The sequence below is a fragment of the Ochotona curzoniae genome, unplaced genomic scaffold, assembly GCF_017591425.1.
Source record: "Ochotona curzoniae isolate NIBS_2020 unplaced genomic scaffold, NIBS_Ocur_1.0 contig_1274, whole genome shotgun sequence".
Taxonomy (NCBI): domain Eukaryota; kingdom Metazoa; phylum Chordata; class Mammalia; order Lagomorpha; family Ochotonidae; genus Ochotona; species Ochotona curzoniae.
In genome coordinates this window covers 36,665,265-36,685,076 of record NW_024465023.1, presented here as the reverse complement: position 1 = coordinate 36,685,076, position 19,812 = coordinate 36,665,265, and the positions used below count along the sequence as shown (strand labels likewise).

Genomic DNA, 19,812 nt, shown 5'->3' with positions numbered 1-19,812 from the left:
TTATACTATGTTCTACAGATGCAGGATACACATTTTTAAAAAGATCTTTTTTTATGTATTTTTATTGGAAAGGTAGATATATAGAGAGGAGATACAGAAAGAAAGATCTTCCAATCACTGGTTCATTCCTCAAGTGGCCACAATGGCCGTAGCTGAGCTGAGCAGAAGTTCAGGATCCATGACCTTGTTCCAGGTCTCCCACGTTGGGTACAGGGTCCCGTGGATTTGGGCCGTCCTCTACTGCTTTTCCAGGTTGCAAGAATGGAACTGAATGGGAAGTGGAGCAACCAGGACACAAACCTTTGCCCATATATATAGGGCACCGACAGATACAAGGCAAGAATTTTCCAACTAGGCTACAGCACCAGGAATTTATGGAGTGCAGCCAGTGATTGTTCCTTCATCTCTCCGTATATACTCTTCCCACCATGTCCTCATCCGGTAGGGATGTTGGATGCAGATTAGTCGAATTAGTCTTTTTAGCTACAAGCCCAGTTCCTGTTCCTGCCCATCCCACTGAGCGCCAATTAGCTCCTTAATTCACAACACTTAGGTATTTGCTCCTGCCCACCTGTGACTCATCCATCAACTGAGAGGGGATCATATTGCATTGTTTTGTAACCCCTCCCCTCACCAGCCCCTTTTAAACTCCTTGAATCCGGGCTCGCTCTATTTCTTTTTCTGGTCAGGTATTCCTGTTACTTTAGCACCCTGACTCTTGGCTGATCCAGGACAGGTAACCCCGTGAGCATGGTCCCTGTATATTGCTTTGGCTGGACTAGTGGTCTGCTATCTTAGTATGTTCTGTTATCACCAAGGTTGATAAAGAAAGACTCCTTAATAAAAACTTAGACGTCTTGCTTGCACCCAGTAACAGGAACATAGAAAACACATTCTTTCCGTCAGGAGATGGAACCAACTATAGGGTGGACTATATATTAGGGCATGAAACAGGTACCAACAAACTCAAAAAAAAAAAAAAGAAAGAAACAGAAATCTAACCATGTGTGTTTTGTAACCAGCATAGAAGCACAGAATGATGCTGGAAATTATTAACCAAACATACTCTAAAACCCATGCAAATGCACAGAATTTGAGCAGCATACACCTGAGTGAATTACATGTTACTGGAAAAGCCAAAAGGGATACTGAGAGCCCAGTTTGGTAGCCTAACAGCCAAAGTCCTCAACTGCCAGGCACATGGGTCCCCTATGGGCACCAGTTCATGTCCCAGTGGCCTGGCTTCCCATCCAACTCCCTGCCTGTGGCTTGCGAAAGTAGTTGAGGACAGCCCAAAACCTTGGGACCCTGCACCCATGTGGGAGACCTGGAAGAGGCTCTGGGCTCCTGGCTTCAGATTAACTCAGATCCAGCCTTTGCGGCCACTTGGAGAGTGAAGGATGGAATGTAAGATCTTCCTCTCTGTCTCTCCTCCTCTCTGTATATATGACTTTCAATAAAATAAAATGTTTCAAAAAGGAGATTTAACAATCCATTGAAAGTTAATTATATACAGCAGACTGGTCTAGCTGAATGGGATGTGGGAGAGGCTGGGGCAGTCTACTGTACACTGGTAAACAGGGAAACCAGGGCAGGGGGCAGTCCTGGTGAGGGTTATTGGCAGTCACCCCTACTAGGCTGCAGCTCCCACTGGTTTACATGGCCAAGTATGTTGTGGGCAGGATCTCCTGGGAAGGGCTCCAACACTCATTGGTTTGTGTGGAAGACAGGGCTGGAAACAGAACTGACCCAGCAATTGCAACCACCAGTAGACGCATAAACTGATGGGGGTGATGGACTGTGCCGTCCTGTACTGGCATGCACACATAAGAATCAGGTCTAGGAGGGCCCGGCGCGGTGGCGCAAGTGGTTAAGGTCCTCACCTTGCACGCCCGGGATCCCATATGGGCGCCGGTTCTAATCCCGGCAGCCCCGCTTCCCTTCCAGCTCCCTGCCTGTGGCCCGGGAAAGCAGCAGAGGACAGCCCAAAAAGCTTTGGGACCCTGCACCCGCGTGGGAGACCCGGAAGAGGCTCCTGGCTTCGGATCGGCATAGCATCGGCCGTTGCGCTCACTTGGGGAGTGAATCATCGGACGGAAGACCTTCCTCTCTGTCTCTCCTCTCTGTATATCCGCCTTTCCAATGAGAAAATAATAAAAATAAATCTTTAAAAAAAAATAAAAAAAAAAAAAAAGAATCAGGTCTAGGATCACTTGAGTTGAAGACTATCTGGGGATCCCCCAATCGAACTGCCAGACTCAGAATCCCAGCCATGTCAGATCTGAGCCTCCTTCGTGGCTCAGAGCAGCGGACAGCATATCCACGTGCACATGGAGGATATTGTAGAACATTGGAGCCTGCAGGGGACATCGGATACCACAACAGAGGACAGAACTAATTGATCAACTACCCCAGCCAAGTTTTCGCAGTGAAAATCTAGGCAAGTGGAGAAGCTAAAGTGGACTATGTCAGCCAGTGTATTCTGAAGAGATCTCATTGTGCTTGGAATGGCAAGATTGGCAGCAATCCAGAACAGCTGAACTATCAAAGCCGCTTGAGCAATGCCCTTGGAACATGCCCCACATCAGGGACCCTGGAATGGTTGGGAGGGTGGGTGTGGCTTCTCCCTTTGTCTCTTCCCTTCTCCCAGAAACAGGAAGGAAAAAAGAGAATGTGGAAACAATGATCTTACCAATTTCCTGTAGCCCTTGACCCTTTGCCCCCTAATCAACTATGTGAAGATCATCAAAATAAAAATTTTAAAACGAGTAAAGAAAGTTAAGGACCTAAACATGCAACCATTGGAAATGTGTGGGATTTAGTTATAGCAATACAAAAAGGAAAAAATTAGAGGAAGGAGCTAGAGTGGCTAAAAGGAGCTTATTCTCAGGCCCAGCGCAATGCCCTAGTGACAAAAGTCCTTGCCTTGGAAGCTCCAGGATTCCATGTGGGCACCGGTTCTAATCCTGGCAGTCCCGCTTCCCAACCGGCTCCCAGCTTGTGGCCTAGAAAGGCAGTCAAGGAGGGCCCAAAGCCTTGGGACCCTGCACCCAAATAGGAGACCTAGAGGAAGTTCCTGGCTCCTGGCTTTGGATCAGTGCAGTGCTGGCCACTGCGGACATTTAGGGAGTGAACCATCAGACGGAAGATCCTCCTCTTTGTCTCTCCTCCTCTCTGGATATCTGACTTTCTAATAATAATAAACAAATATTTTTTTTGTTAAGTGTGTATGCTCGTTCAAATCAACCATAGAAAACTATCAGAACAATATGGGCAGCGACATTTTCTCAGCAACTGCTTGATGTAAAGTTCTCATTAGGAAATTATGGCAGTGGAAAACCGTACTGAGAATTCAATAGCCAGTGGAAAGAAACAGGAGCAGTGCTGATGTGCAGCTGGTGTAACGACTTCATCTACAGGAGACAGCATCGTACTATAGAATAGTACAATTATTATATTCCAAGCAAAACTGATGACCAAAAAGTGGTGAGGGTGAGTATTCTTGCAATATGCCAGGTATTAGAGAAAAAGCTGTCATTTCTCTCTCAATGATTATGATACTATTTGTGGTTTTTTTAGAAATGGTGTCTTGTGTCAAGGAGCATCGCTCACATACCTAAAATGTTAAGAGTTCTTCCCAAGAAAGTATGTTGAATTGTGTTTGTGTGCTTTTGTCCATCAGTTGAGGTAATCACATGATTCCTTGCACTCTGTTAGAAGTTATAAATAAAATGCATAAAAGGAGTGGCTGTCCTACCATTTGGTATGTGGATAATAAATGTTGCTTCAATCATTCATCCCATTTGAATGACAATGCACACTCTTTAGCAATGTTAACCTCTCACTTTGTAACACTATATCCTTTTTCCCCATGAAAATAGTGTAGACATAGACAGGTGCTCATATATGTAATGTTTACATTTCAAGACATTTTGCAGGGCCCGGCGGCGTGGCCTACCAGCTAAAGTCCTCCCCTTGAACGCGCCAAGATCCCATATGGGCGCCGGTTCCAGTCCCGACAGCTCCAATCCCCATCCAGCTCCCTGCTTGTGGCCTGGAAAGCAGTCAGGGACGGCCCAAAGCCTTGGGACCCTGCACCCGTGTGGGAGACCCAGAGGAGGTACCTGGCTCCTGGCTTCGGATCGGCATAGCACTGGCTGTTGTGCTCACTTGGGGAGTGAATCATTGGACAGAAGATCTTCCTCTCTGTCTCTACTCCTCTCTGTATTTCTTTGTAACAAAAAAAGAAATAAATCTTAAAAAAAAAGAGAGATAATGTGCAAAAGATAGGATTGAAAAAGAGAACCTGAATGTTTGAGTTCACCTGTTTAACATTTGTGGCAGTCACTTTCAAGGTTGCTCACATTAGCACAAGTTGTTATAAAAATAAATGCAATAAAAAAAAACCCAACATGGAAAAAAAGGAGCAAATTTTCAAGCGAAATCTTGCAAACCAATAGGGAAAGAAATTATACATTGCGAATTCTGAAAAACAATAGCTGTCAATTAAGAACATTTTACCTGGAGAAACTATCTTTCTTAAATCAAGGTGGCATGCAGATTTTCCAAGATGAGAAAGTGTAGCAGCACAAGACGAGCAGTAAAAATGAATCTTAAAGGGATAGTGCATATAGAATCAAAGAAAGATAACAACCATTATGAAAGCAAGCAAGACACATGAAATTTAATGGGAACTGAGAAAAGCATGTTCAAGATAACCTGAAGAAATTTTAAATGTAAAAAAGACATAAAATCAATACATCTGTATTGATTAAAATCAAACTCTGTAAAAATGCGTACAATTGCCCAATTTAATATACAATATGGCTTAATGGATTAAAAAGAAATGATGAGTTAAGACACCACTTGGGATGTCTGTATACCATTCTGCTGTGTTAGCTCAATTACTGGCTGCTCCACTTCCTATCTTGATTCCTGTCTCTGTCACTGCATGAATGGATAAGGAGGATTGCATGAACACATTCACACAATCACATCCAGTTATTAGAATAGTTTTCAGTTATATAAAATAGTAAAATCTTGACACATGCAGTAGAATATATGAAGCAGGAAATGTTAAATAAGGCAATCTAGACACAGGAAAACACATAGTGTAAGTTCTGTCTCATTTGTGAAAGTAACAGGTAGTCCATCGGAACTGAGCTAATCAGTTACTAGAACTATTGGGGTGAGGATCAATATAGGGTATTGGATAGTGCATACCATTATATAACTGGAAATGACAAGTCTTGTTCCACAACACAGTGGTATGACTACAGTTAAGCATACAGGGTCATACAGTGTCTAAACAGTTGGAACAAAAGACCTCCAGACACACACACACACACACACACACACACACACAAATAGGATGGCTATTTCCTGATACATTTGCATGTGATACATGTGTGTTGAACTATTCCATGTAGCATAAAAATGTGAGATTTTAGACATTATAAAAAATTAAAGAAACAAAATTCAAAAGATAAAATACCTCACTAAATTTTCAAAAATGATTAAGAACAGGAAAATTATTACTCAACTATTTTTAGTTAATTAATCTACATAAATTTTTAATTTTCAGCTGAATAAAGCTTCAACCTCATCTATACTTTTTATCACGATGAACATGCATTTATGAAAGAATAGAATATATTAAATACTTAATACATTAAATGCTTAAGTAATCTGTTAGCCATACTGATTTCCTTTATGTAGTTATGCCTTTGACGAGGCAGCCTTTATTTATACTGTAGTTAAGCAAATGTTAGCAGTAGTACTTAGTTGAGGAAAATCAAAACAGAGAATGCTATAGGTCAGATCACATTACATTGATTCACACCATCACATTTTAATCATTTGTTTGGACATGTTACTGGAAAATTTTTCATTTTGCCCATTTGTTTTCATTCTTCTTCCTCTTTTTACTTTGTGTGTGTGTGTGTTCCTGATTGGTCCATGATGTTTTACCCTAGATTTTGGATTGAGTGTGAGAATTCAGTACTGTTGGACAATGCATAATTACCCACTAGGGTAATTAACATTTCTATAGTTTTAAGCATTCGTAATTTCTTTGTGTCTGTGGACATCAAGTTCTTCCCTTCTAGTGTTTTTGTCTTTTTAAAGAGAAATTCTGGGCATGAAGGTCAGCAAATTAGTATAATTATTTCCAATGGCTGCCACAACAAATCATCCTACATCCTATGTGAAATCATCCTATGTGAATGCATCATCACCTAAGTAATTACATCTATGGAAACTGTGTTTCCAAACAAGAGACCATTCGTGGGCAATCAAGTACTCCTTAAGTACACGCTATATAGACCTGTCCCATTTCCTTTTCTGAACAGGCATCATCACTGTGTGTGAGAATGGAAGAAATTTCAAAGGAAAGGCTAAAGGGATGAGTCAGACCTCACTGACAAAAATGGCAGCTGGTCCTAATATTAAAATAAACACATGAATAGAACTTGGGACTGGCAGGAAAACAGACATGCTGACCAAGGGAAAAGACTGGAGGCCTCAAATGTTAACCCATCCTTGCAGTTTTCCAGCAGAGTTAAATCTTCACAGTGAAGATTGTTCTTGCACCTGGCATGATAGCCTAGTGGTTAAAGTCCTCACCTTGCACGTGCCGCAATCCCATATGGGCACCAGTTCTAATCCCGGCAGCCCCGCTTCCCATGCGGCTCCCTGCTTCTAGCCTGGGAAAGCAATTGAGGATGGTCCAATGCCTTGTGACCGTGTACCTACGTTTGAGACCCGGAGGAGTGCAGCTGCTTGGGCAGTGAACCATCAGATGGAAGATCTTCCTCTCTGTCTCTCCTCAATTCTGTATATCTGTCTTTCTAATAAAAAAATAATACAGTAAATCTTAAAAAAGAAAAGATTTTTCTTTAAATGGATCTAGAATTTAACCTAGTTTTCACGTTTTTGGGTACATGTATGAAGCAATCCAACTCTTCATGTGAAAGAGATGCCTAGCCCATGCTCACTGCAGCTTCACAATGCAGCCAGCCAGTGAGAGAGAAAAAGATGAAGCAGCTATGGCATGTGTCCACGATGGAATATGATTTAGGCATTAGAGAAAAGATATTCCAGCATTTTGTAGGAAAGCAATCCAACCAGAAATACTTACGTTAAGTGGAAATAAAACAGACACCAATAGATAAATACCATGTGTCTTCCCTCACATGAGGAAGGTATAAGACAGTTGACCTTAACTGAGCTTATTGAGCACTACAGGTTACGCTGAGTAGGAAGAGGAGGATAGAGGGAGATAGGATCATGAATAGCAAAACATAGCCATAGAGAAGTAACAATTTCTAGTGTTCCACACTGCGGTAAACATCACAGCGCAGTTCCACAGTACAGCTTTAATTTACTGTAGTGCATTAAGTGGTGAACGATAACTGCGGGAGAGAATCTGGCAGCTTCCCAAAACAAGTTATCTACAATAAAGGGGGTAAAATTCCAGCAGCAAAACTAGATTGCTTTATGCTGTATGTAATTTTTTTTTGGAAGTTTTCCTCTGTAACATGAACACCAATTAAAGCATTTCATATCAATCACAACTTTGCAAAAGCAGTTTGGTGCTCAGCTGAATTCTTGAGATGCCATGTAAAATGACTGCATCCCATGGGGCTGGCGGCTTGGGCTAGTGGCTAAAGTCCTCGCCTTGAACGCGCCAGGATCCCATATGGGTGCTAGTTCTAATCCTGGCAGCTCCACTTTTCATCCAGCTCCCTGCTTGTGGCCTGGGAAAGCAGTCAAGGACGGCCCAAAGCCTTTGGACCCTGCACCCCTGGATCCTGGCTTCAGATCGGCATAGCTTCGGCCGATGTGCTCACTTAGGGAGTGAATCATTGGACGGAAGATCTTCTCTGTCTCTCCTCCTCTCCGTATATCTGACTTTCCAATAAATAAATAAATAAATCTTAAAAACAATCTTTAAAATGATTGCTCCCACAGTGCAATATGTGGAAATAATATCTAACTTTGGTTCAACTTTCCAATAAATAAATAAATCTTAAAAAAAAATCTTTAAAATGACTGCTCGCACAGTGCAATATGTGGAAATAATATCTAGCTTTGGTTCAACTTTCCAATAAATAAATAAATCTTAAAAAAAATCTTTAAAATGACTACTCCCACAGTGCAATATATGGAAATAATATCTAGCTTTGGTTCCTGGATGAAGCTCTGGAAAACATGCCGATGCTGGGAGCCGGTGGTGTTCCTGATATCACTGTTAGAATCATGGATTGAGTTCCCAGGTTGTGGCTTCCACCCAGTTAGCCTCTACAATTGAGAACATTTGCAGAGTGATCCAGCAGATGACTCTTTCTCTCAACCTTTTCCCCACCCATCTTTCTCTCTCCACATAATCAAGGTTCACATATTTGGAAAGATAAATCCAAATTGACAATGCCACTAATTAGAAAAGGGAGGGGGAAAGGAGGGGGAAAGGAAGGCGAGAAGGAAGGAAGGAATGAAGTAAGTAAGGAAGGCAGGAAGTATGGAAGGAAGGAAGATGATACAAAATTGTGGGCAAAAAGGGAATCATTACTAAGATACCACAGAAATGTTAAATAGGAAATGAAGAAATGGAAGCAATCTGTACATCAGGAAATTGGCTCAATTTCTGGACAAATACAAGCTTTCATATTTAAATTATGAGGCAAATAAAACATCAAATGCTCAATAATGGATAATGGGCCGAATGATGGCTGAATTGGCGAATCCTCTGCCTAAAAGCTCCAGCATTCCATATGTACCCTGGTTCATGTCCTGGCACCCATCCAACTCTTTGCTTGTGGCCTTGTGGAGGATGACTCACATCCTTGGGACCCTGTACCTGCAGGGGCACCCAGAAGACAGTCCTGGCTCCTGGCCTTGGGTAGGCTCAACTCCAGCTACAGTGGCCATTTGGGGAGTGAAACTCTGAATAGCAATATTTCTCTCTGTCTCTCCTCTCCATGAAGCTGACCTGCCTTTTCAATAAAAACAATTAATTATTTAAAAATAGATGATCATTCTCTATGAACAGGTAGGAATCTCTCCAGGGATGAAAAGATGCATTACCATCTGTAAATCAATAAATTTGATGCACTATATCAACAAAATGAGTGACACAGGTCATTTAAACATGGCAGGACAAAGCATTTGACAAAACTCCAGAGCCATCGCACATGAAAACTCTTAACAATTTGGGAGCATGAAGGATACCTCTCCACATCCTGAAGCGTGTATGTGTTAATTGTGTTTTTCTCTAACATCATGGAGAAGAAAAGGATGCCTACTCTCCCTACCTTCGTTCAGTGTAGTACTAGAAGTACTAGCTAGAGCAATTAGACAAGAGAAAATTATAAGAGGCATAACATTCAAAGGAAGTAGTTAAATAAATGTGGCTTACAGAAGATGTGATCCTAAACATAGAATACTCAAGAAAGTGTTCACCAAAAACCTGTTCCATGTAACAAACACACTCATAAAATTCCCTAGATAAATGAACCTACCCAAACACCTAACGTTTCTGTACAATGACATCAAAGTGGATAAATTGGAGATTGTAAAATAAGCATGCTGCTGGTGTTGTTTCCCCTCCAGGAGCCTTAAAGATGTTACGATTGCATTTTGAAAGAGGGGGATCAAAATAAAACCAATTCTCACTTAATCACAATCTTGCAATAACTACTTTGCAATTTTTATGAGGCAGAATCCACTTCGGTAAGATTGTCATTAATCCAGTGAAGGGCAGTGCTCATGTGCCCTAATTATCTCCCTTATTGGGAACACTTTGTCTATTCAAGTACCGAGGGGAATGGAGCCTCAGCATGTTTTTTGGTGGAGACAGACCATATTCAAATCACAGCACTGTCCAAATTGTTCTATGTATTTAATGCAATCCCTATAAATTATTTATAGATGTTGAATGCATTTTAGCATTTTCTTTTTTATATTTAAGCCAAAATGTTTTCTTGGCCTTTCAAATACATAAAGTTTTAAAAACACAAGGAATTTCTAACTTTCACAGTGTGGATAGACATGGAGGGCATAATTGAAATGAGTAGGGTAAGCAAAGAAAGACCGGTGTTGTGTGGTCACACTTAAGTGTGAAATATAGAAGATGTAGATCTCACAGAAGTGCTTGAATACACATGTGGTTACGAGAGGAGGTGATATGGCAGAAGGACAGAGAAAGGATTGATATATACCTTGATCAAAGTATGCACACTTTGATATAAACTGGAGAAATAAAAGTTAGTGAACCATTGAACTTTTCATCATCCTTGGTGTCTAGGTTATGTGAAGTTTAGAAAATTAGAGACAGTCCTACAGCAAACTCACTACTTGTCCAGAATCACATCACCTGGGAAACTCGCCACAGAGGCTTCCGAATTTTTCATTGCCACCTTTACCCCACCCCCATAAGTGTATACATAGACCCAGACATATATTTAGTTGCAGAATTCCTTTTCTAACATAGAAAATGAGGTGTTAAACTCTATGAAATGGAAAATGCAATTTATGGACTGCTAATTACTTTTCTTTGTTTTTATTGGAAGGTCAGATACATGGAGAAATGGAGAGACAGGGAAGAAGATTTTCCATGTGATGATTCATTCCCCAAGCAGCCGCAACAACCAGAACTGAGCCGATCCAAAGCCAGGAGCCAGGAGCTTCTTCTGGGTCTCCCACGCGGGTGCAGGTCACAAGACATTGGGCCATCCTTGACTGCTTTTCCAGGCCACAAGCAGGGAGCTGGATGGAAATTGGAGCTGCCCGGATTAGAACTGGCACCCATATGGGATCCTGGTGTGTGCAAGGCAAAGACAATAGCCGCTAAGCTACTGCGCCAGACCATGTGGATCGCTAATTATTCATCAACTAATTTTATTATAGTTGTTTTATCATATTTACATTTTTCCTGTTGAAATTATCATGAAAGCACTGCAATGGAAATGTTTGTTATTAAACATCTAGGGGTCCATGTTTCTTTTATTATGACAATCAAGCAGCAGGAAAATTGTCTGATTCACTTCAAAATGTTACTGAACTTGTTCATGTAGAGGACCAAACTGTGTGATCTCCAGAGGGAGGTGACTAGAAGTCAGTTAACATCAAAGTGGAAAGTCTAAACATAGACTAAGGTAACAGTTGGTTTTCAGAGGGTCTAGCAAGTTTCAAGTTTCAAATGGTGTCTTCAGTTCTACACGTGCGCACTCACAGATATTTAAGATGGTAAGGATGGGGCAGCTTATTGTTAATGGTAAAATCCTCACAACCTTCCATAATTGCACTGTGGAATTAGTTCCTACCTCACTGGAAAGATAAATGAGTATCTCCCGCACCATGGAGAGAAAAGTGGAGCCACTGCCTCCCATGGGAAGAAAACTCCAGACATCCAGAAGAAAGGCAGCCATTCACAGGAACATGCATAAATTTCAGCTGAAGATATACAGAAGTTCTGAGGCTGTGGTCTCCATCTCTGTTGCACCTTCACACATTATCTAGGTTCAGGCATCTGGCAGATGTGATGAAAACTGAGGGTGTACTACTGTGCGAGCGAACTACACTTTTCTCACCAGTGTAATTTCACAATATTTGTAGTCAGGTTACTTCCTGGGGCACGCTGCATAGGTTTACTTACTTACTTACTTACTTACTTACTTACTTACTCATTTATTTAATTTTGTATGTGTTTTCCAAAACCCTCAGTCTCCATGTTTTTCTCCAATCGCCATCAGGGGTCTTTGGATAAAAAGGCTGTGTCAGTGACTCAACAATCTCCCTGATGAAAGGGCATGCCCATATTTCCCTCAATGTTTGTTTGCTGTCTGTTTTAATTATCAGCAGACTCTGGAACTTGCAATTGAGGTTTGCTTCAAGTACCATAGAAGTTATGCACAGCAACCGTATCTCTGAATTTTCTGAGATGATTGAACTTGGGTGAGAACCAGTCTCAAGCACTGCGGTCAGTCAAAATATCCTCTTTGTATCTTGGCTCATACTAGGACCAGGATGTCTAGATTAAAACTGTCCTGGGTTTGGGCCCGGCGCCGTGGCGCAAGTGGTTAAGGTCCTCGCCTTGCATGCCCGGGATCCCATATGGGCGCCTGTTCTATCCCTGCAGCCCCGCTTCCCTTCCAGCTCCCTGCCTGTGGCCCGGGAAAGCAGTCCAGGACAGCCCAAAGCTTTGGGACCCTGCACCCGCGTGGGAGACCCAGAAGAGGCTCCTGGCTTCGGATCGGCATAGCATCGACAGTTGCGCTCACTTGGGGAGTGAATCATCGGATGGAAGATCTTCCTCTCTGTCTCTCATCTCTGTATATCCACCTTTCCAACACAAAAATAATAAAAATAAATCTTAAAAAAAAAAAAAACACTGTCCTGGGTGTTTGGAAGGAGAAGATTCTCTCCCAAATATCAAGTATGCTTCTTGTGCTAATGATCACACAATTTAGTCAGTCAGTTTATGAAAAATTAGACTATTTACATATTTATGTAGTTTGACTCCATATGTCTCAAGAACCTCAACCAGGGGGAGTAGGGTGCAGCGAACAGTCAATTTCCAGAGGTACTTTCAATTCTATCAGAGCTACCTGGGCTAGGAGTTTAATGTTTGGTCATCTCTGATGCCAAGAGGATTTCTCAGAGGTACTTTATTTGCTTCTACAGCATTATTAGGAAAACTGCAACCTTCTTAAACAAAGTAGAACTAAAATAATCTGCAGGCCTAGTACCGTGGCCTAGCGGCTAAAGTCCTTGCCTTGAACAGGCCGGGATCACCTATGGGTGCTGGTTCTGAACCCAGCAACTCCACTTCCCATCTAGCTCGCAGCTTGTAGCATTGCAAAGCAGTCCAGGACAGCCCAAAACCTTGGGACCCTGCACACGTGTGGGAGACCTAGAGGAGGTTCCTGGCTCCTGGCTTCAGTTCGGCATAGCCCCGGCTGTTGCGGACTCTTGGGGAGTGAATCATTGGACAGAAGATCTTCCTCTCTGTCTCTCCTCTCCTATGTATATCTGACTTTCCAATAAAAATACATAAATCTTTTTAAAGCAGTCATTTGCAATGCTTAAGCTGGGTCTTTTTTTTTTTTAAGATGAACTTACTTTCATGCAGATTTTATACAGAGTCGGGAGAAGAGTGTAAGAGAGAGATACACAGAGAGAGATACACAGAGAGAATAGATAGAGAAGGTCTTCATCTCCTCTTTGATTGCCCAAATGGCTGTAACAGTCAGAGCTGAGCTGATATAAAGCTGGAAGCCAGGAGCTCCTTCTGGGTCTTCCATGTTTGTTCGAGGATTCAAAATCTTGACCCATTCTCTGCTGCTTTCCAGGTGCAAATCAGACAGTTGAATTTGAAGTGGATTCACCGAGACATGCACCTGCAACTATAATGGGATGCCAGGAAGCTGGAATGTTGTTACTACAGGGCAGAGGGTTAGCCTGCAGCACTTGCACGCCTGCCACTTAAGGTTAAACAATGTCTCAATTACTGGTAGGCATAGCAATCTGACATTTTATAAACCAAAGCACAACATTTACCTCAGTTCTGCTATAAATAAAGACCAAACACATACTGGACAATTGTCCTAGAATATAAGTGCATGTATCTTACAAGACACCTGTCCTCCAATTCTTGTGGTGAAAATAGCTGAGTTGGGCTCAGCAGCGTGGTCTAGTGGCTAAAGTCCTCGCCTTGAACTCGCCAGGGTCTCATATGGCACCGGTTCTAATCCCTGAAGCTCCACTTCCCATGCAGCTCCCTGCTTGTGGCCTGGGAAAGCAGTTGAGGAGGGCCCAATACTTTGGGATCCTGCACCTGTGTGGGAGACCTGGAGGAAGTTCCTGCTTCCTGGCTCCAGACTGGCACAGCACCGGCCATTGCGCTCACTTGGGGAATGAATCATCGGATGGGAGATCTTCCTCTCTATTTCTCCCCCGTTATGTATATCTGACGCTGTAATAAAAATAAATAAATCTTTATAAAAGAAACAGTAGGGCCCGGCGCCGTGGCGCAAGTGGTTAAGGTCCTCGCCTTGCACGCCCGGGATCCCATATGGGCGCAGGTTCTAATCCCGGCAGCCCCGCTTCCCTTCCAGCTCCCTGCCTGTGGCCCGGGAAAGCAGTCCAGGACGGCCCAAAGCTTTGGGACCCTGCACCCGCGTGGGAGACCCGGAAGAGGCTCCTGGCTTCGGATCGGCATAGCATCGGCCTTTGAGGCTCACTTGGGGAGTGAATCATCGGACAGAAGATCTTCCTCTCTGTCTCTCCTCTCGGTATATCCGCCTTTCCAATAAAAAAAAAATAATAATAAAAATAAATCTTTAAAAAGTAAAAGAAAGAAACACTAATATGACCGTTTCTTAGGATCTGTCTCCACCCCCCTTCTCTGTCTCCATCACTTTGTTTTATGATGTCTAGTTGCCTACCAAGCTGATGGGACTGGATAGTTTGGAATCAGTATCTTTCACTATCAAAGAAACTCTTCTGCTCTGTAGCTAATAGGCTGCTATACTCTGGGTGCTCTGGCTCCAAGTTCTGATATTTGATTGTTCTCCTTCCCGACAGTGCAAGACGAAGGTAAAGAAATAGAGAAAGACCTAGTGTCTGCTTTGGTTTCCATATGCTTCAGCCTGCCTGTCTAGCTCTCCTTTTGTTTAGCTCTGAGACACACAATCTGGTTCCCTCTTATCTTTTTGTTTATGTCTGATTCTCCATCAGTGTTTCTGTTGTTGTTTTGTTTTCTTTTTTGTGTGTTTGATTTTTTTTTTTAACCTTTGGACTGTTTACCTTTTAGCCTCTGACACTGCATTCTTCTTGGTCTGTCCTTTCAACTTATTTTCTCTGTCTTGTCTGCCTCAAATGGATCCATTCTGCTGTTTCTCTCTCTCTCTCTCTCTCTCTCACACACACACACACCCACACACTGGTATTTCATTGTTGTTGTTCCTGTTTGGACTCTGTGACCATGATATGCTTATTCATTTTTTCATGCCTGCCATTGTTGTGTCACCCCCTGACTATTTGTGTCTCTGCTTGTATACCTTTGTGCTTTTTCCTTTTCTATCTCTGTCCCATCCATCATTGAGTGGCTCTTCATCCTCATCTTCTTGCTTCGGACTCCAATTATGCTGCTGCCTCCCCTTCTGCTGCCGCCTCTGCCCATCTGTTCAAACACTCCTCTTTAGTCACGTTTGCTGGTTTGTGTTCAAACACAGGCCATAGAAAGATGACCGTGGGGCCCAGCGCGATAGCATAATGGTTAAAGTACTTGCCTTGCATGCACCAGGATCCCATAGGGTGCCGGTTCTAATCCCGGCGTTCCTGTTTCCTATCCTGCTCCCTGCTTGTGGTCTGAGAAAGCAGTTGAGGACAGCCCAAAGCCTTGGGACCCTGCACCCGCGTGGGAAATCCAGAGGAGCTCCTGGCTCCTGGCTTCAGATTGGCTCAGCTCCATCCCTTGTGGTCGCTTGGGGAGTGAACCATCTGATAGAAGATCTTCCTCTCTGTCTCTCCTCCTCTCTGTATATCCACCTTTCCAATAAAAATAAATAAATCTTTATAAAAGAAAAAGAAACATGATCGTGTCTTAGATTCTGTCTCCATCCCCCTTCTCTGTCTCCATTCTCCCTGGGTATGAAGCTTCCATTGAGTCATAAGTGACTCAGGCACCAGCCTGCATGAAGATACATGGCTTCAGCACTCAGGACCTTGCCGTGGATTTTTGTCGTTGCTACAACTCCAGCCACCATGCCAATGTGTCAGGCCTAAGGAGTGTGGTAAGGCAGTAGGAAAAACAGGAGGTCATATCAATTGTCACATTTCCACTTTGTCTGCATTCTCAGAATCACTCCCATTATTTTTGAGACTATATTTTGTGTAGGCCACAAAGTGTCTCTGGCAAAATTGAGTGATTTCATCCTAAGCAGAGACTGTGTAATGACCATTGGTGTGAGAACGTGGGGGTGGCTCCTTTAGCCAACAACTTTCTGCTGCCTACACAGTAGACATAGTGACCATTCTGAAGCTTAAATATTCTCCTATCATGTGCTGATTTCAGATGCTATAGTGGCTTCTCTCTGCACTATAACTTTCAGACTTCCAACTTGGTACACTGGGCTGTCAGCCATCAGATGCCTGTCTACCTCTAGTACCTCGTCTCATACTCATCTCTGTTTTGTTCACAAGGGAGCTGCCATGTAGGACTGGTATCGAAAACCTCTACATCCACCTCCTCAAGACATACGTGGCAAATGATTATTACACCAGGTTTCCATATGACTGACTCTCTGATTCTCATTTTGAACTAAGCTCAAATAACCACAGGTCCCTGTATAACCAAGTGAGAATAAGAGACACATAGAGAGATAGAGATTGATTGTGCACATTGGTTCACTCCCCAATGGCGAGTGCTGCAACAGACTGAAGCCCAGAGCCCAGAGCTTCAAATGGGTCCCACATGTGTGGCAGGGGTTCAAGCACTTGGCCATCTTCTGCTGCATTTCCAGAACAGTATCAGAAAGCTATATTGGAAATGGAGCGTCCGGGGCATGGAATGCTGGTGCCACAGGTTTCCTCACTGTGTCTCAGTATCTGCCGGCCCCATGGTTACATTTTCATTTATTCCCTTATTGGGTTTCTGGGAGTCTCCCCGTTTCACTACCATATCTGTAACGCCCATGTACAGGACCAGATGAACGCATGTAGGACCAGATGCACTCACATTAGGTGCTCAGCAAATATTGGGTGAATATATGACTGCAGGCACTAATACATGCATGGAACAGTTCTCATTTGCAACAGGAAACCCAGCAAAGGTAGGGTTTCTTACAATCCCTTAAATCCTTAGGGAATCAATCCATCTTGCACATCTAGCAAAACAGAAAACTATTACAGAAACCTGAGTTTTGAGGAGGAAGGATATATAGTATGAGTGGGGACCTTGCTCTTGTATCTGATTTATTTCTCAACCAACTATTCCCCAGAATAGTTTCCATGTGGGGCTAACTGTGACCAGTCAGAGTGTGCAGATTTTCACCAAGCTACCCTTGAGAGAGAGAGCTCTGTCAGTTGAGAATCCATCTGATTTGTGGCTATATTCTGGTTTCTCCGCATATACTTTTACTGAATGTAGCGCCTGCGTTTGAAGTTTGCTCAAGGTTTCAGGGAATTGATTGAAAACGACACAATTGCTTTAAAGTCCTGAACCAACCAAATTTGAGTGACAGCAGCCTCCTCAGCACAGTGATGAGCAAAGGAGGTTTCTTTTTGCCTCATGGATCTATTCCCTACTGTGCACTTCATACTACCTAACCACATCCAGGTTTGACTGGAATGAGCAGGCAGTTGAATAGATACTGTACATACAGCATGCCATCATCGTCGTCAAGCACACTTGAAGAAACCAACAGACACAAGCCCAAATTTGTGCTATTTAAGTCTATCATGGTATTGAGCATATAGGCTATGGGAGAGGTAGAAGATCTAGTATGCAGGTATCAAGGTGTATTTAACTTAAAGACTGCATTATTGTGATAATATGCAGGGAAACACTGGAGGATGAAGGAGAATGGGGAGGGAGGACAGGAAGGTGCAAGATGGATTCCCTATACCTATAAAACAATATGCTGGAAAACAATATTTTTGATAAAAGAATGATGTGGTCCTGCATTGGTAACATTTGATCACATTTATTTTTCTGTTTTAAAATAATGTTAATATACTAAAAAAATAGTCCATGAAGAAAAAAAATAACAAAAGCATTATTCACTGCTAGTTGATAAGCTGGAATCAAATTTTTCCATTTGTGTAGTTTGGATGACTTGACTTCAAGCAGGAGCTGGGATTCTTTAAGCTCTGGGAAACAGTCACTGCATAACCAGCTTGAAAATATCTTTATCTTTGGTCCTTGTCTGCCTTAAGATGTGGCTGTGCTTCAGAAACTTGTACAGCCATTGGAAAAGAGTTCCAAGGAGATGTGAGCAGTTAGAGCAAGTTCTCAGGATACAGGTGGTGCTCCAGGTGCTTCTCTGTTCTAAGTGACCATCCACAGGCAGTGGGCACGGACATAAGAAATGCTGTGTGCTTTCTGTGAGGCACTGGTGAGGCTTTAGGTCAAGAGTTGGACCAGGATTACCTCAAAAGTGTCTTCCACTAACTGTGCAGGTAACGGACGCCATTGCCCTGAGGTAAGGGGATACGGCTTTAACTACATGTGTGGGAGAGATTGTGATGCCTTATGGGCCTCTGACTTTGGGGTTTCTGATTTGTGGCTTGATTTGCTGGGTACCGAGGTCACAGGGATGAACCGTTGCTGGGTCGCTGAACCTTGGCGGATGCCCGCAACAGGATGAAGGACTCACTTTCAATTTAGGAGTAGCAGAATTTTGTCTTCGGAATTCAGGCTTTGCAAAGTGGATGAAACAAAGGTTCAAAGTCTCCAGAAAGAAGACCAACCATTGTAGGAACTAGGGCCCCATAAATCAACAGCATACTATGTTCCTGGATTTGATTTTCAGCTCACATTTCAAGGACTGGTAAATGGAAAAATCAGAAATGATGAAAAGTACAATGGACACACATGAGACTCTCCAAAAAAGCCTTCTCTTTAGCTGAAGGAACACGGAAGAAGGGTTAGTCTAGCAAAACAGAAAACTTTCAGATAATACCTGCCAAATGCCATGGGAGAGTGGAGACAGTGGGCACATACCCACCCTCAACTCTCAACAACAAATATAGATCAGAAAGCATGCAGTTCTTCCCTCATACAGCCCCAATGAGCTGACTCAATTACCTCTTGCCTGCTAGGTTGGCATCAAATAATGCTGTGTGGGAAGCCCTTTCATTCACTCAGAGCAAAAATGAGGTGACCTTTACCTTCATTGATGGGATGGTGGAATGATATCAGAAGAGATGTTTTAGTAGAGTCCTGACCACTGCTGTACCAGGCAAAACTGTGCCAGGCTTCCTACTGTCCACTTCCTAGTCTCAGGACTTTTGAGCTATGTCGTCTTCTGTAGTAAAATGTAACTAAGATTGCTGCTTAAGTTAAACCTGCTGATTATAATCTGAATTTAATATAGAGCAATTTTCCTGGATTAGACCCCACGTAATCACACAAAACCTAAAAAGGCAAAAGAGGTATGTAGAAATATTTGGGTTAACATGATGTGAAGCTAGAAGGATGTGGCCCACCAGCTTTGTTGGCTTTGAATTTGGAGAAAGGGCAGCCATGAAGTAAGGAGTGGGGCAGCCTCGAGAAGATGGGGTTAGCCCTCAACACACAGGAAGAAAGTCCTGATGCCGCAGGGAATTGGATTCTTCAATAACCCAAATGTATAGAGACCAGACTCTCCCGAGAACCTCCAGAAAGAAACACAGAATTTGGACATGTCAGTTTTATTCTGGAGAGATCCTTACCAAACTCTTGACCTGCAGAACTGTGAGATAAACCTATGTTTGGAGCTATTTTGTTTGTGTCAACTTGTTGCAGCAATAGGAAATTAACGCATTCAGGCATAAAAAGAAAATGAAACCCTGGCATTTGAAACAAGATTGAAGGAAATGGAAATCTTTGCACTTAGTCAAACAAGCACAACACAGAGAGACAAATATGACATGCTTGCTCTCATATGGGGAGGTTAGTATGAGCCAAAACCCACAAATGTGTAGTCCATGTTATTTGGCATAAAGTTATTTGTAAACGGTTTCTTCATTGAATTCTATATTTTACCTAATATCATAATCTTCCTTCTGAATCTTACAATGCTGTTACGCTGCCCTCTGCTCTCTTTGTGT

At 42.7% G+C, this 19,812-nt stretch overlaps 1 pseudogene; it reads right to left on the bottom strand.

The window, feature by feature from the left end:
• The window catches only part of LOC121170138, a 114,765-nt pseudogene extending 99,584 nt beyond the window's left edge, over nucleotides 1-15,181 (bottom strand).
• Between the last annotated feature and the right edge of the window lie 4,631 nt (nucleotides 15,182-19,812).